General features: G+C 43.1%; 1 long non-coding RNA gene across 2 annotated transcripts; it reads right to left on the bottom strand.

Moving 5' to 3' along the window:
• Positions 1-1,017: 1,017 nt before the first annotated feature.
• On the bottom strand, positions 1,018-11,914 carry LOC121667377. 2 transcript variants are annotated; one of them, XR_006017052.1, is made up of 5 exons: positions 10,945-11,914; positions 6,507-6,656; positions 2,275-2,362; positions 1,963-2,039; positions 1,018-1,823 (listed from the first exon to the last, which is right to left on the bottom strand). It is a non-coding gene; the product is annotated as an uncharacterized LOC121667377 (long non-coding RNA). The 2 variants fall into 2 exon arrangements; XR_006017051.1 differs by having other exon boundaries at positions 6,507-6,659; positions 10,945-11,913.
• Positions 11,915-13,565: the final 1,651 nt, after the last annotated feature.

Raw genomic sequence — 13,565 nt, 5'->3', positions numbered from 1 at the left:
CTCGGGCAAAGGGGACCTGCAGCCCACTGAGGCGGCTGCTGAGCACCTCCAGCACCAATCCAGTGCTAAGGAGCGGAGTCCCGGAACCCCAGAATCCCGAACTGTTTTGGGATGGAAAGGACCTTAAAGCCCATCCAGTTCCACCCCCTGCCATGGGCAGGGACACATTCCACTAGCCCAGGTTGCTCCAAGCCCTTTGCAGCCTGGCCTTGGACGCTTCCAGGGATCCAGGAGCAGTCAGAGGTTCTCTGGGCACCCTGTGCCAGGGCCTCACCACCCTCACAGGAGCAGTTCCTTCCTGATAGGCCATCTAACCTGTGAGGAACGAGACAACTCTTAGAAAAATTAAAATAATTTATTAAAACAGAAAAATTGAAAAATTATAAAAATCAGGAAAATATCAAAATTTGGGATCCTAGTGGCTCAACAGGTATTTCCGGGAACGCAGGGATTAAAGATCTTTGGGCTTAGACAGCACTGGACCTCCGGTGGAAAACTTGCAGTGCTAGGCTGACTTTTAGCTAACCCAAAAGTCAGAGAAAAATTATTGAAGGCTCCTAAATAGCAGTAAGGCTTAAGTGCCCAGCACTAGCACCCACTACAGCTAAATCTGCAGTGGTCTGCCCCTGCTCTGAGACTGACTCACTGTTTTATAGTACCCCTGCTCCACCACACTCCGCCCACGGACCGCCCATGGCACACCCCTTTGGTCCTAAGTGATCGGTGCTTCCCTTTGACAGATTATCTCTGTCTACCAATAGCTCGTCGTTGTCAGGGGGGTAGCAGCAGCTGGAGTAAGAGTGGTAACATGTCCTTATTAAGATTCAGGTTGCCGCGGAGCGAGCTTACAGACCAACGGCTAAAGGTCTAAAACTGGCTGTTGGCTGTTATAAACTGGGGTTTGGAGCTGGTTCTGAGCAAAGTAGAAACCCTTAAAATAAATATTAAAATACATCCAACACATCTTAAAACATTTGCAAAAGTATACAGAGAACATGAGAAAAACAACTTTTTTTAAAGTTGGAAAGGGAATTTTAACTGGGACACTTTTAACTAGGGGATTTTAACTGGAACTGGTGCAGATAAACTGCTTTGAACAAGTGAAAACACTAATAGCAGAACTTGATATTTGTACCTGGACTGATGGGTGAACATTAACACTCAATTAAAGTTGTGTAACCCAAAATTAACTAATCAAAACACTTAACATGCAAAGACCAAGCTAATTAGGGAGTTCATGTTATGACATAACCCTACTCTCTTCTTCTCTGAATGAGGTACCCGAAGGGCAGAAAATGACAACTAAAAGAATCCCCTTAAGCAATTCCTTCACACAACCTTTTGGGTGTCTTGTAAGGGAAAAAAAAAGGAAATGGATAGTTGGGGGCAGTTTTCCAGACCTGAAGTGGAAGGAAGAGAACATACCAAAATTTTATCTGTTCCCTGGAGAGAAAAAATGTAGTCTGACTGTCTTATTCTCCCCAGGTCTGAACTCTGACTCTCCTAAAAGCATAAACTCTTTGCCACAGTTTCAGATGTATTTGTATCCAAGGAAGCTACTGCTGCTGCTGCTTAAGTTTACCTAAATAAACATCTATTGCAGGGAGGAATTAGAGTATGGCAAGTATTCCTTCATAGGCAAGAAAATCAGCCTTTCAGCTTCATTTTTGATACCTCTTCAAGCCTTCAAAATGGAATGTTTTTATTTTTCACAGCTGTGAGTCTGGGGTGAGTCACCCTCCAGTAGTTCTACCCCTTCCCATCCTCACCTGGAGCACAATGATGCCTTTCTGTCCTGTTCACACACTGTGGGCAGGAGCTTCCTGAAGATGAAAAACAATCAGAAAATGTTATTGCCCTTTACATTATTTTCCCAGCTGAGCCATATCTATTAAAGCTGCTGTTAGGGGACTTCATTTACTCGCAATGAGAGTTCTCTCTTCCTTTTGTCAGAGAACTCACCAATCTTGCTTCCACTGGATTGCAGATCTCCCATCAGCTTCCCTGGGACCTGGACGACTTCTCTGCCTTTATGGAAACTGAAAGCAATCATTACCAAGCAGAACAGGATGGTGTTTTGAAGGAATTACAGTGGGTGCCACATTTGTTTTCATGGATGAAAAGGAAGTCCCACTCGAGGAGGGAAACAGCAATCTATGCATATCTTTAATGTAAAAACCAAGAGCTCTGGAGAAAAATTTTGCAGGAAACAAATCTGGTTGGAAAAAGGAGCTAATCTTAATATTACCACAGGACCAAGCTGCAGAAATGTACCTGGAGATACGGCAGCAGGGCAGGCTGAGAAGACTGAATTCCTTAGGAAATGTTCTGTAATATGCTGGAATTGGATATGAGACAGCAGCTGAAATAAAAAAAAAAAACAAAAAAACCCCCAGGTTTTATCTTTGAAATAATTCTGGGATTTGTGGCTGCAATAAACAGTAAATACTTTTACATTTTTGTTTATTTTTAATTCCAGTCTAGGTAAGCCCATCTGAAGCAGTTGAGCCTGGTCAAGCTGTAGATTTTCACTTGGATCCAATTCCAAAACTCCAGATTCAAGGCAGGTCCCAAACTGAGGTTGAGTTTCACCCATTACAATGTTAAAGAGAATGTGCAAAAATACCCCCACAGGTCATAACGAGCTGTGTGAAAACCACATTATTCCATGGCCTTTGATCAAAATTTGGTGAGGCTCAGAGGTGAGATCTCTACAGAGACAACTGAGAGAGAGATCTATAGACTCCTGTTTAGGATTTTTCTGTGACATGAAATCAAAGGAAATAAAGAACAATAAATATGCCTGACACACCTATGTACTGTATGTGAAAATTATTCCACTCCTGGGGTGGTTGGTTTTGGTTCGATAATTCAGGTTTATTCTTTAGCAGCATGTCCTTAGAAGAAAATCTCTGGTTTGATTTGTGTATGTGCCTGTGCAATTTGCAGAGGATTGTTGTTGTTGTTGTTGTTACACAGAGTTTAATTTTCAAGATTTTTTTTCCTTTATTTTTTCCCTTATTATTCTCACTCTCCACTCTCAGGCCCACAAGCTAAAAAAAACCCCACAAACAACACAATTAGGCAAAGAACAGGAAAACTCTTCAACATCTGCTCTTGCCCAAACAGGAGAATTTATCTAAAACAAAGGTAAAATAAATTATGTTATGTTTCTATTTTCACTTGAGAAAGGGTTTCTGCAGATCCTAGTTTCTGCACTTATTCAGAACTCTCCATATTTGCATAGAAATTCTCTGCTCTGTACCTCTTTGGAAGTGATTTTTCTCTGTCTTACTCCTTGAAACATCTCCCCTTACACACTCTTTTATTTATTTTTAACTCTTATGTTAAATGCTTTCATGAAATAACATTTTTCAACTTCATATAATTAGTAAGAATTTAAAATACTGGTTGTTCCTGAGCTACAGCATAACTTGTGCATTGGCTTCCCTTTCAATACTACTCCAAAATTAAATCCCTGGAATTAGAGACACAAATGTTATTATCAAAGTTCTTAAGCAGAATAATAAGGTGATACCAATAACGGTCTTTTCTACAAAGTAGAAAGAATTCTGTTTTGTGGGAATTTCACATGTACATAAAACCACTTTGGATTAAATGTTTATCACTTTACAAGTAAAATTTGCTCACTGGGATTATAGAGAACAAGGCTCTTAATGGAAACTCTTAAGCATCCACATAAAGCAAAGCACACAAGAAATCAGCTAAGGCACTGCTGTAAGCATCCCCAGTTCAGTGAAAAATTGTCCAGCCTACGTTGCCCAGACTGGAAAAAACATACAGGCACTTACTCTGTGCTTACACATCTTGAAACCCCAGAGGAATTCTTATATCCTTCAAGATTTTTGCCCTCCCTGTCTAAAACGGATTATTTTCAATAAATGGATCATATTAGAACCAGTGCCTTAGAAATGAGACAGTTTATGGTGCTTTGTGAGCTGGTTCCCTCACTCCACAATTGTTCTTCATTATCCCTCAACTCCCAGCTGTATTGTGCTTCCCATAAAACTGACTGTATCCCCACACTATGAGAAGTGCCCTGGAAATAGCACTGGAGACTCTGTGAAACATCTCCCATAAATGACCTGGAGTCACTGCAGAAGAGCTTGAGAAGGTTGTTCTCCCCCTCAGTTCCTCACATCATCATCTTAATGGTAAGTACAGCACAAGAATTAAGTGAGGAGAGTTTTTGCTCCAAGCATTGGTGTGGGCAACCTGGCTCTGAGTGCAGCAGGTTTTTCCACTGCTTCTCCAGGAGTGATGTGAAGCACAGCACTGAGGAAGGAATAAACAGCAGCCAGGGAAGGGCAGTGTAACTAACATATGTGGGGAAATAATGCCAGTGCTAAAAATAAGTGTGAGAAACAGTTCTCTGTGAGTCTGTAATTCTGAAGTAAACAACATTCTGTTTGTACTTGGAGCAGTGAAGTACAAGATGTCAAACACAGCTGAGCATCGGGGTGATTGTGGATCCTCATAATGACTGTGAAACACTACTGAAAATTCTGAGGGGACCAAACACCCTCCCCACCAAAAAAATCCCAAACCAGCCCTTATTGATTTAAAAAGTACAAGAATTCATTTCTCATTCCAGCTTTCCATAGAAAACTATTTCTAAGCCCAGAACAAAACAGGTGGATGGCTTAAGATTGGAAATCATAGAACGACAGCGTGGTTTGGGCTGGACCTTAAAGCCCATCCCAGTGCCACCCCTGCCATGGGCAGGGACACCTTCCACTAGCCCAGGCTGCTCCAAGCCTTTTCCAGCCTGGCCTTGGACACTTGCAGGGATCCAGGGGCAGCCACAGCTTCTCTGGGCACCCTGTGCCAGGGCCTCCCCACCCTCCCAGGGAACAGTTCCTTCCCAGTATCCAACCAAAATTTCCTCTCTTTCAATTTGAACCCATTGTTCCTCATCCTGTCACTACAGCTCCTGATGAAATTTTGTGGTCAACTAAAAAGCTCAGTTCAGATTTCCTACACCTGCAAAAAGCCTTACCGAGCCACCGAAATTCCCTGTTCAGGAACCCCAAGAACCATTTCATCTTCTTTACCCAACTGGTGATAGAACAGTAGGGAGTAGGTTGTTATTTAGTAGTTATTTGGGTGTTCACTGGAATCATGGAATCATTAAGGTGGGAAAAAGCTCTTCAAAGACCTTTGAGATCACGAAATCCAAATCTTTATTCCAGAACCACCCCCATGTTCACCATTAAACCAATTCCCCAAGTGCCAAGGACATCTAATCTGTCCCCATCCCCTGCAGAATGAGTTCAATTTAATTTTGGAGTCTATATAAGGGATCATATCAAGTCATGGTCATCCCATGCAGGTTCCCCCTTTGCCACCACCTTCCCGCTTTGGGTATTTCCACACCTAATGACCACAAAAGAAATTAATGTCTCGATGGCTCTGCTGTATAAAACACCAATAATTTGACTTTTCATTATCCTTTTGTTTAAAAAGAAATCCAGCTCAGGAAGCAGTGCAGCACAAAGGACACGCTGTCTCACTTCCACTAGAATTTACATGGAATATTAAACAATGAAGAATTTTGATAATTTATGCTCTTGACAAAGGTTGTAACAAGAACAAGAAATGGGAGAAACTAATTCTTCATATGGGAAACAGTAAAATTATAGTTCACTGTAATTGCTGCCTTAGATTTTAATTTTCTGGTTCCCTTGGGCTCCACAGTAGGAGAAACTGAAGGACCTCACAGAAGAATTAAAAAGGGATTTATATCAGTGAAAAAATTGACTCATAAATAGTTATAGATTATATTGCAAGTTCTCATCAGACCGGCTGAAACCAAAGCAGAGAGCCTAATTTAGCTTGTCAGAGGTTTTTAATAATGATCTTTTCAATTAAAAATCCAATAAATACATAATGGAAAACTTATATTGTTTTCAGTAAACAAAACTGTGGAGAGAGCTGATGGAAAAACAACACGCCAACCAAATCTCTTCTTCCCTCCTATCTGTTTTCTCTCCAATTTTACTCAGATTTGAGCTAAAATGCCCAAATAAAAAGTGTCACCACCGCACCATTATCCCAGAGAGTCAGGGAAATCTGTCTCCCTGCCTCCAGATAAGAGGGATGTGGGAATGTGTCCCTGCCAATGCTCAGCAACCACAGCACACAAAGCTGTTACTCTGCCTTTTGTTTCCAAAAGTGTAGGGTGTAGTGCTAGGAAACTCTTGGAACTAGTCCCCTCCTGTTAGGGCAGCATTTCTGTGCTCACACTGCACAGGTCTCACTTGCTCTGCAATCCACGATGTGGAAGAAGGGAAGGGAGTGAAATCAGTGAGACAACACCAAAAGTGAGACAACAGCTTGGAAATCCCGTATCAGAAAGCCTCTGCTTTGTCACTCTCTTCCTCACAGCAAAAAAACCCAGAAGTATTACCCAAAAGCTGTTAGGGTTGTTCAAACCCCTTCCCAAACACAGCCTGCAGTTCCCAGTGGAACGAAGCACCACTCACCTCAAGGAACACTCCTGTCACTTGTTGCCTCTCGAAGAGCACCGTGGCAATATCCCAAGGAAATTCAAAATAGGCACATCTTGCTGTGGGGCATTTCCACAAGTGCTCTGCCATGAAATGCTGCTTTGCCCACATCTTGGGGAGCTTGGTCTCCTCAGAAAGCAAAAGTAAAAAATGAAAAAATAATAAGGAAGTGATAACTGAGAAAGGACACATTTCTATTTTACTCTTATAAGGGACCAGATTCCTTGGCATTTTTAGCAAGAAAGAGTTTTATTTTAGTGGAAATTCATTCCATTTATCTGTTCTTTAGCAAAAGATGATCAGAGGGATGGAACACCTCTCCTATGAGGAAAGACTGAGACGATTGGGATTGCTCAGCCTGGAGAAGAGAAGGGTCTGATAACACCTTATGAGAACTTTCAGTGCCTGAAGAGCTGGGGAGGGACTTGGGACAAAATGGGGCCGGAGTGACAGGACAAGGGGGAACGACTTCCCACCGACAGAGGGCAGGGTTGGATGGGATATTGGGAAGGAATCCTTCCCTGTGAGGGTGGAGAGGCCCTGGCACAGAGTGCCCAGAGAAGCTGTGGCTGCCCGTGGATCCCTGGAAGTGTCCGAGGCCAGGTTGGACAGGGCTTGGAGCAACCAAGTGGAAGGTGTCCCTGCCCGTGGCAGGGGGTGGAACAAGAGATTTCAGGTCCCTTCCGTCCCAAACCATTTTGGGATTCTGAAGATAACTTGGCTCTTTCCCTCTACTCAGTTTTGAGCACTCATGGAAACAAAAAAAACTCAGCTGTTGGGGAGAGCAAGGACTTCATTTAGACTGCCACAGCACAGGCTGGACAACACCTCTGCCATCTCAGAGTGGGACATTCCCCATGCCATTAGGAACAGAGCAGCAGGAGAAGCTGACAGGAAAAATGCATCCTTAAGCATGCAGGAGGAATTCCTCTCCTCCATGTCCTTTTCATGACAGTCCATCAGAGTTTGTCCCTGGCTGGGGACAGACACCTCCTGCAGCCATGGTGCTGCCTGATGGAAATAAACCCAGTCAGGAGCACTGGAGAAAGTATAGAAAACTTATTTCTTGCACTAAGAGAATGAGGATTTTTTTGGGGAGAAGGCAGATTTGTGGATAAAAACATGTTTTTCTCTCTCATGCTTGAGCTATCTGGGAAAATAGAGAAAGAGAATAATTTAGTTCTATCTTTACTAAATTTTCTTTTGTTTTTGCCTGAGGTTCCTGATGGTGTCTCTGCTTTTCCCATGTCTTTCTAATAAACCAGCAGAGTTTGCAATGTATTTTTTGTGTGTGGTGGATAAACCCACACTTTATGAGGTTTCACAGGACCTCACACAGCTGAACCCATATTTCTGTACCTTATTACACAGCACCTTATATGCATAAAAAGCATGTTTTTCCCAGGTTTTTCCGAGTCATAGCCAGGCTAACCCAGAGGGGGTTTGGGCACAGCAGTTCCCTGCAGCTTTCTCTGTCTCTCTCCAAGAAAACACAGAGCTCATCTCCCTCTTCCTACCAAAATCTGCAGCAAATCTTAATTTTCAACCCAACAGCCTGGCTGAAAAATGCGCTTTCTGCAACACTGTTGTGCTTAAACCACACCAAGAATCAATTGTAATTAAAATAGAACAAAGAAAGGCACCAATAAAAAGCTGAAAAAGCAAATCCACTCATTTTTCCAGAGTACTGAGGTGTGTTTACCTCAATCTAAGCACTGTCCCCAAATGGTCAGTCCTTCACTCGAAAAGTTGTCTACTCCCCAGTGCAAAGTCAGTGGGTGTTACCTGAGGAGCTGGAGCCAATAATTTTTACTATTTGATTTTTTATTCCAGACAGGATGGTTTGCCTTCAGCTGTGGACTTCTACACCCTTCATCTTCAAGGCTAAGTATCAGCACCAACAAAAAGAATGAAACTGATAGGCAAGATTTATAAGGATGAGCCTGATTAGGCCATTATTTCTACAGCATCCAGGTAGATTGGAATTATTTTCTGTAATACTTAAAACACCAGATCTTTTTTCATGTTTCAATTTGCACTGATATAAAAATGCTTTTTTTTTTTTTCTTTCTTTTTTAAAGAAAGAAAACCCACTTTGTAAGTATTTTCCTGTTTCAAACAAATCCTTTTATCTAAGGGTGAGCCCAGGTTGTTACTTGAGATTGTTTGCATAAAATCTCATTAGCCTATTGATTCTCCTTCTAACACCTTAGGTAGTACTTCATTACCATGCAAATAGAGACAGGCTTTTTACATGTACCTTAATGCAGCACTGATTATTCTCCTTTCATAGCACCAGCAACAAAGCACCGTAATGAAAGTCATCAATAATTGTTCAACAGGTGAAAGAGATTAGAATCAAACAGAGCCTTTCTTATCAGCAGGAGCCTCCTTTTCCCCTCCAAAACACAAATTTGGCTGATTACCATTCTCAGGGATCTGCAAGGCTCCCAGTTTCATCTTTTCCTTCCACAAACAGATACAATGCACTGCAGGGTGAAATATTTTGGAATTCAGAGTGAAATCCAGAACCCAAAGGAAGCAGTGGGGCTTGCAGTGCTGCCTTCTTCCCCCAAATTCCTGTCCTTCCAGCCCATCTCCGTGATGGCTCTGCAGCACCACCTCAGCTTTTAATTTAAACGCTTTTCGTGTGGAAGGTCCCTGCTTTAATGTGGCACACAGCTTGTGAGAAAGAGTAACAGAAAGTCATGAACAGTTTCTGTTGGAAAGGACCTTGAAGATCACCCGGTGACACCCCCTGCCATGGGCAGGGACACCTTCCACTAGCCCAGGCTGCTCCAAGCCCTGTCCAGCCTGGCCTTGGACACTGCCAGGGATCCACGGGCAGCCACAGCTGCTCTGATCTGGATGATATTTAAGGTCCCGTCCAGCCCAAAGCATTCTGTGATTCTGGAAAGTCATATTTGCAATATGGTGGCTACAAATCTACCTTAATTTTAACCCTAAGTGCCCCCCGGGATGTCAGCCAAGCATTTCTGGGACTGTTCTTGGGACAGAGTTGCAAGTGCAGAAACTCCAGCAGGGAATGAGGGAATGTTTGTTGGCAAACAGCCTCTGCTGGGATAGAATCACAGAACCCCAGAACATCCTGAGTGGGAAGAGACCCACAAGGATCATCAATCCAACCCCTGTCCCTGCACAGACACCCCAACAGTCCCACCCTGTGCATCCCTGGGAGCGGTGTCCAAACACTCCTGGAGCTCTGGCAGCCTCGGGGCCGTGCCCATTCCCTGGAGAGCCTGGGCAGTGTCCCAGCAGCCTCTGGGGGAAGAACCTTTCCCTGATCTCCAGCCTGACCCTCCCTGACACAGCTCCAGCCATTCCCTGGGTCCTGGCCCTGGTCACAGGGAGCAGAGATTGGAGCTGTCCCTGGGCTGCCCCAAAGGTGGGGATGCAAAAGGTGTCCCTGCAGAAAGTGTAGCCCAAAGAAACCTGTGCTCTTCACAAAGAGCTCAGCAGAGACTTTGGTAAGGAGCAGGAAAGAAAACAGAGAGCAGAGGAAAAAAAACCCAAAAAATCCAACAAAGCAGATTTGAAAAGCAGCAAGATGCAACTGGCTTCATTGGAGCAAAAATGTCTTGAGAGGAAGCCCAGCATGAAGCAGGTAACCCACTCCACCTGACTGAGCACTGATTTTACTGCTTCTTCTTTTGTGTGATCACACCCAGGGGCTGCCTTTTCAGATACCACAAACACCATTGATAGAGGCAGGCACTACTCATGGGGTGAAATTTGTGCACAGCCAAAAACCAAAATCGCATCTTCTTCAACTCAGTCTGCATAAGGAACGAAGTGTAGCTGGCTACAAAACCTGCTGGGGTGATAATGCAAAACCTACAGTGACCAAGGTCCTCGGGAAGGGGGGCAGGCTCATCTCTGCTGTGACCAGGGACAGGACCCAGGGAATGGCTGGAGCTGTGCCAGGGAGGGTCAGGCTGGAGATCAAGGAAAAGGTTCTTCCCCCAGAGGGTGCTGGGGCACTGCCCTGGCTCCCCAGGGAATGGGCACGGCCCCAAGGCTGCCAGAGCTCCAGGAGCGTTTGGATACCGCTCCCAGGGATGCACAGGGTGGGATTGTTGGGGTGTTCTGAGCCAGAAGTTGGACCAGTGGTGCTTGAGGGTCCCTTCCAGCTCTGGAGATCCTGTGATTCCATGAACCAGGAGCAGAGGTGTGCACAGAAGAAATACAAGTATGAAATAAAAACGTTGGAAGCAGCCTTCAGCACTTTTTCCTTAACAAGCACAAACGCAGGCCCAGAGCAGCAGCAGCACTGGAAATGTGGCTGTGAGAGGCAGTAAAAGACACATCTTTTGGAGCAGAGTGATAAGTGGGGAAAACAAAAAAAGTAAAATAAAAAATACCTGAGATTTTAAGTGAAGGAAGAACTTCCTACCTGTTTCTCCCAAAGTTAAGGGCAATGGGGTCTCCCATGCAGACAGAAAGGACTTGGCTGTTAAATTCTCCTGCAAAAAAAAAAAGAACCTGTAAGAAAGAAAACATGAAGTAACCAGCCAAATAAAGGAAGGGAAGTTTCACTTATATGTGCCTATAGTTTGTAGTCAATTGGGCCCAATTTCTGTAGCAATTGTGAGCTGAAAGCCAGAGCTTTACCATAATTCAGTTTGATTACTATTGTTGACTTTCTTTTCATTAGTTTTCCCAAGAACCAATAGAAAAAACCAAGAAGCTATTATCAAAAAGTCCAGCAAGGAGGGGAGGAGGAAGAGGAGGGAGTACATAAAATAACAAAAATCTAGATGTTCTGAGCAGAACCTCCTATTAGAAGGAAAGGGTTTATTCCACAGGCAAGTTTTACTCCATTGCCAAGAAATAACAAGTGAAGGAGCAAAAAATACTAAATGTAAGAAATTCTGTTCTGTCTTGTCAAAAGCAAAGCAAATTAATTGTGTAAGTATACATGTAATACTAATGATATTATACAGCTCAAGCAAAACCAGCTAATGAATCCCACTGCCTAAAAGTGCCTGCTTCAGTTATCAGCATTCTGGTCACAACTGCCACAATTTCCACTTGTGCTGTCAGGACAGAGAAGTGGCTTAAAAGAAAAATCAAAAGCCTTAGAAATGCATGTATAATATTTACTAATCACTACTAATTCAGAAGGATTTAGGACTTTGTATGCCTTCGGCTGCCAAATACCATCTGAAATGTTTTAATACTCTCCAAGACCCTTATTACCCTTTCAACTGCAAATTTTAGACAGGATTACATTTTCTTGGTTGGTTGCTTTGCCCAGAAATTGTCCTCTATGCAAGGAATCAGCATTATGTGATTAACACAGACAAGAAACAAACAATAGAAATAAACAGTTTACAATGGCCTGGAGTGACAGGACACAGGGAATGGCTTCCCACTGCTGGAGGGCAGGGTTAGATGGGATATTGGGAAGGAATTGTTCCCTGGGAGGGTGGGCAGGCCCTGGCACAGGGTGCCCAGAGAAGCTGTGGCTGCCTCTGGATCCCTGGAAGTGTCCAAGGCCAGGCTGGATGGGGTTTGGAGCAACCTGGGACAGTGGAAGATGTCTCTGCCCATGGCAGGGGGTGGCACTGGATGGGCTTTAAGGTCCCTTCCAACCCAAACCATCCTGTGGTTCTGTGATTCAGGGGATGGTGTTGGTAGCACCCAAGACAGTGTAGGATAGGAAAGAAATGCCATAATCCTGACTCTATTAAGGAAACTATTCCAGTAAAATGATACTTATCATCCAAAACATATCAGTCAGAAAACTTAACATCTTTAATGGAAAAGATACCAATGTTTTCACCATCAACAGGTCTTGGCACAGGATCCTCCAAATTTGCTATGCTGCTAATTCAGAGAGCTGCTGCTAATTGATCCCAGACAACCTTCTCCACGTTCTCTTCTTTGATGCACTTCAGAAAACAGGAAAAATTAAGTAAGCTGATGAAAAACACAAACCCAGGGCTTACCCCAAAAATCTGTGGGTCTTTGGGGTGATTTTTTTGTTTATTCGTTTTGCATTTTTTAAGCACTATAACCCTTATGTCAAAGCTTGTGTTTGCTTAGCCAACCCCAAAGCCATATTTTGTGAATACCACTAGCAAAGGACTTTTCTGATGGGAAGAGAGGAAGGGGGAGCCCACCAGTTCTGGAAGGGTCTTTACTGGACAGGGTCAGTGTTAATAAACAAAAATGATGCCTGGTACACACTGGATACCAAGGAAATGCATGAAAATATGCAGCTGGATCTGTGGCTGAGTGGGTTGTTTCTGTTAGAATTCACTTTGAATGCTATTAGATTAAATTGGGCCATGGCAACTTGTGAGACAATTTGCATTCCTGCTTAAAAATCCATAGTCTGAGTAAATCGCTCTCAAAGCTTCATCTCTGTTAAACTGAAATACAAGGCTTGGTATTAAAGAGTAAAATTTACCTTTTGACAGCAGTGATGGACTGTCTTTGCTCAAAAGACACTGCTTAATTAAAAACAAATGGGGTTAATGTGAATGAAAGCTATGAGCTCAAGTGCAATCAACAGTCAAGTCAATCTGAAGTGGGGTGACCTTTAAAGGAGAATGTTTTCACTCGTTAAACACATTGCTGACTTTTGGGAAAGAAATACAAAGTTTAAAAAGAAAAAAAAGTTAAGGGGTTGTTAATAGGCCATGAGAAAAGGATCTAAAGAAAAGCAATCTTACATCTTGCTCTTCTGTGGCGAGACAAGGACCTATATTTTTAATGAATATTTTCTGTGCACTTTCATTTATCTCCTCCATATTGTTCTCCTTAAGTGTCTACAGTTAAATCAAAAGAGACACTCACTAGGGAAAAATAACCCAAACAAGCCTAACAACAACAAAAGTGCTGTTATCCACAGGAATACCACAGCTTCTAAGGAAAAGAGAAAATCAGGGAGCCATTAATTAGAAAATTAGTTCTAGCCAAGCTGGCAAGGTTTATTTTCATGTGGAAAATGGGAATGTTGCTGTTTAAGTCTCTCAGAGGCCTTTAGAGATGCCAACTGTGAAGAGA

Source organism: Corvus kubaryi, unplaced genomic scaffold (genome assembly GCF_017639235.1).
Source record: "Corvus kubaryi isolate FWS band 111438036 unplaced genomic scaffold, C.kubaryi_AGA036_p1.0 37361, whole genome shotgun sequence".
NCBI classification, from domain to species: Eukaryota; Metazoa; Chordata; class Aves; order Passeriformes; family Corvidae; genus Corvus; species Corvus kubaryi.
The sequence above is the reverse complement of the archived record's forward strand: the minus strand, read 5'-3'. Positions and strand labels throughout refer to the sequence as shown.